This window comes from Anser anser (assembly GCF_964211835.1).
Source record: "Anser anser genome assembly, chromosome: 1".
In the NCBI taxonomy this organism is placed as follows: Eukaryota; Metazoa; Chordata; class Aves; order Anseriformes; family Anatidae; genus Anser; species Anser anser.
Genome location: NC_139720.1, coordinates 17,483,017 through 17,487,413, shown reverse-complemented (window position 1 = coordinate 17,487,413; position 4,397 = coordinate 17,483,017). Strand labels below are relative to the sequence as shown.

Here is a 4,397-nt window from a genome sequence, read left to right as displayed (position 1 = left end):
TAAGATTGTACTCCCTACCCTCCCAACCCTCTAACCACACCCTCCAGAAAAATTTGCCATCACAAATTTCATCTGCTGCTGCCACAGTGTAGAGTGCATTAGTTTCACCTTGCCCTCACTAATAAATACGTCACAAGATGTATATTTGCAAAATGATGAAGAAAGAAAGGCTAAAACTCTAGAAAAGTAAAAGTTCCCACTTTTTATTACAACAGATGTTCTGCTCCCCTGGAACAGGAGAGGACAGCAAATTATATATGGCAGATGTGTAGTCACAGTAAAATATACTTCCCTGGAAGGTGTTCAGACACTAGGAAATTAATAAATAAATTTATGAATGTACATAGGCTAGGTTAGGCTAAGCTATGTTAGGACTGGATGTCAGGTTTTTGACTTACTTGGATATTCTTTGTGCTGCCATCTACATTCTAAGTCAACATCATTCTTTTGAGAGAAATATGACACAATCCTGCACATGTCAAGTATCATGTTTATTCATAGCAACTCCATTATGCACTGTTTACAAGTAATGGACTCATTTTTCATTTAAAAGTACTTGTAAATATATGCCTTCTAACTAAAGGTATTCTAAATTTCTAAAGGTATCCTAAATTTCCATGAAAGTTTATAATAAACACAGGTAGGACAGCAACCAATCTGCAGGCCACTGACAGTTTGACAGCTGTGATTTCTGCAATGAAAAAAAAAAATGTTATTCAACTTGAAAAAAAAAAAATGTATCCCACAAGAATTTGGTAAAGTATGTGTGAGTATGTGTATGTATCCTCACCTAAACAAACCCTGTTTGTTAGAATCTGTAAAAAGCTGTTTTGAAGAGCTATTGATTTATCTGTCATTTTCAGTCACTCTTTGAGATTCTGATTTAAATTTCAAAACAATTCCTTTTTATACTCGCAAAATTAATCACATGCCCTTTGCTGTCTGAGCAGAGCTGAGCCCACCTGAGCACAAGCCCTGAGCCCCCCATGCTTGGCATGCAACTCTAGACTCCATACTGCTAATGTCTTCTTAATGTGCTTCTACTTGGGCACACTTTGGAGCACTGCTGGTTCTGCACATTTTCTGTCTTGAAAAGGAAAAACTGTGTTATCACTGTAACTGAAATTGTAATATTTGTTTTTGATTTTATGTTCTCAGACATAATAACCTAGCAAATCAACCCTCAAAGAAGTTAGGAGGCAATTTGAAAATTACTTGAAAAAGATCTCATTAAACATCACCTGAAGGCTTCTGTCAACAATGAAGTTTCTCTAGTATTTCTATATATATTTATTTATATGTATGCATATACATAGACACACTTCTTTTTTAAATTGAAATTGATTTTAAGATGTTCCTTCAAGATATACACTAATCTAGTATGTGTATTTCTTGCCACTTTTCCTACATCATATTTAACCTAGAAAGGTTAAATTTTACCTTAAAAACATCTAGGATTTTTTTTTAATATATATACTTCCTTTTAGCTATTTTCTTAACACCATACCAGTGAGTAGTTTCAGAAAGCTCGTTCTGGTCATCGCACACTCAAAGCTGTCAGCTAACTCTTTTTGGAGAGCAGCATCCACATATTCTCATCAGCTGAGATCCTCAACCCCTATATTTAAAGAGTGACAGAATTCATGTTCTGATCCCACTGAAGGAGATGAAAGAGAGATGGAAGTAGGTAGTAATAGCAAGAAAAATGCTCAGGGTGTAATATAGATTAGATTAGATTCCATTACATTACATTACATTAGATAGTAAAGAAGAAAGTGTTAAGTACCTAGATGGGAAAGAGCACTGTAGGAAAGGAGGGAAGGACGGAGGGAGGGAGGGAACACTGTAAAACTGAAATCCGTACAGAGAAGAAACTCAGAACGAAATTAAATTGTGGATAAATTCTTGAAGAATAGAGGAAATTTGATGACAAAAAAAAAAACAGCTATTAAGAAAAAATATTTTAAATTTAGTCCTGCAAAAAATGTGGTTACTGAAGATAAATACAGAAAAACAGGTGGTCAAGGGAGCTTTAGTAAAGGCTAAGGTTAAGGTTTTGTTTTGTTTTGTTTTGTTTTGTTTTAATTGTAGTGAACGTGTTTTACTAAATAGTAAAAGGTATGGATCCATGCTGCTGTGATTATGTATAGCACACACACAAACCATGAATGCTTTCCCATAAGAAAAGGAGTGGCATCCCTGCCCCAGCTTGCCTTGACATTCCTTTAGGATATTGCATATCACCTTCAATTCCTCTTTGAAAAGGTGACAGCCTTAAGAGCAGAATGATCCACTTCTTTCTCTGCCTGTGACCTGCCAGGAAGACCTGCCAGGCATTTGGGCATTAAGGAAAGAATTCACTGTCCTTTTTTTTAAGTCCGTCAGGAGCTGTTAACTCCAAATTGGCTGATTGTCTTATCTCTGGCTTCAGGATGAACCTATCTAAGTGTCAGAATCTTAAGCTGTTGAGAGAAGTATTGATCGAGTCTTTGCAGTCAAAAGTCTTTAAATCACTCAAAATGCAAGAGAGGTTTAGGGACTTCTCAGGTAAAAACTAGAGCTCTGAATTGCTGCGAAGGCATTTTTTTAGGGCAACCTCAATTTCTTATCAGAAAGGCTCAAAGACCAGAATGCCACAAAGGTTTAGTGGGCATTTTCATCTCTTGTATTGTTTTGGTATTAGGCAATGTTGGGCACATTATGTAAATCATTAAGAATCTATCCACTGAATACTGACGGTGTTCATTAAACACATTATTTGCATAATAGCACTTCATTAATTATAGAGCTCTTGAATAATGAAAATAGTTGTCAAATAATATATTAACTGGATAATGGCAATAATAGGCAAATAGTATTAAGCAGTTCCTGTAATAATTCATCAAAAATATATTTGCTAGAATTAAACTATCAGACAAATATTAATTATTTACACATATGAAACTATTAGTTCTCTCTTGGGCATTTAAGTAGTGAATTTTGATGTTATTCAATCAAAGACCAAGGACAACAAACCATTCCACTTTCAACTCACTATACATAGCATACTGATCTAGAGGCCTGTCATTAAAATCCTGTTAAAATAAAGTGTCTGTGTTCGATATCCCTGGACACACAAATATCGTGTATTTATAAATGATTCCTAGATATACTAAAAAACTATTGAAAACTGCCAAGAAAATTTAATGTAAATGAAGAAATAACTTTTCTGACATTCAGAAAGCTCAAAATAATTTTGATCATAATTTTGAACAGTTAATTCAAAACTTTATGTTAGTCATAATAGTATTTTTAGAAACTTTAACAAAAATCACAAGAACATGAAAGAGTTAAATTGGAACTGTAGGTAGAGTAGCAACTAAATTTATTTTTTAATATGGACAATAAGGTGTGGGTTGTTTTGTTTTGTTTGGGGGAGGGGGGCTGGCTACATACAACAAATTTATATAAACAACAAAATCCATTACAATTTTCATATTATTACAAAAAGTAAGCACTATTTTAAAAGCCCCTTACAGTAGGTATGTTTTAACCCAACAGTCAGCTAAACAACACAGCTGTTCACTCACTCCCCCTGCAGTGGGAGAGAATTGAAAAGAGCTAGAGCTCATGGATTGAGATAAGGACATCTTGAAAGGAAGAAAGGAAGGAAGAAAGGAAGGGAGGGAGGGAGGGAGGGAGGGAGGAAGGAAAAGAAAGAAAGAAAGGAAAAAAGAAAGGAAGAAAGAAAGGAAGGAAGGAAGGAAGGAAGGAAGGTAGGAAGGAAGGAAAGAAAAGAAAAGAAAAGAAAAGAAAAGAAAAGAAAAGAAAAGAAAAGAAAAGAAAAGAAAAGAAAAGAAAAGAAAAGAAAAGAAAAGAAAAGAAAAGAAAAGAAAAGAAAAGAAAAGAAAAGAAAAGAAAAGAAAAGAAAAGAAAAGAAAAGAAAAGAAAAGAAAGAAAAGAAAAGAAAAGTGAAATAAAATTAGAAAAAAATAATAACAACAACAAAAGAATAAACAAAGCAAGTGATACACAATGGAATTGCTCACCACCTGCTGACTAATTCCCAGCCAATCCCCCAGCAACAGCAGCCTCCACGGCCAGCTCTTCACAGTTTTATGGTTAAGCATGACGCCGTATGGTATGGAATATCCCTTTGGTCAGTTTGGGTCCTCACTGTGTCCCCTCCCAGCTTCTTGTGCACCCCCAGCCCCTTCACTGGCAGGGCACCAGGAGGAGATGAATAGTCCTTGACTTAGTGTAAGCACTGCTCAGCAACAGCTAAAACATCACATTATTCTCCTCCTAAGTACAAAACACAGCACTATACCAACTACTAGGAAGAAAATTAACTCTATCCCAGCCGAAACCAGGATAGTAGTAGACAAGGAAAGATCAATTTTGTATTATCTTCATCT

The 4,397-nt window shown here is 35.2% G+C and overlaps 1 long non-coding RNA gene across 1 annotated transcript; it reads right to left on the bottom strand.

The window, feature by feature from the left end:
* Nucleotides 1-275: 275 nt before the first annotated feature.
* LOC310892481 lies at nt 276-4,175 on the bottom strand. Its single transcript, XR_014578173.1, has 3 exons — nt 4,032-4,175; nt 1,508-1,618; nt 276-691 (listed from the first exon to the last, which is right to left on the bottom strand). It is a non-coding gene; the product is annotated as an uncharacterized lncRNA (long non-coding RNA).
* Between the last annotated feature and the right edge of the window lie 222 nt (nt 4,176-4,397).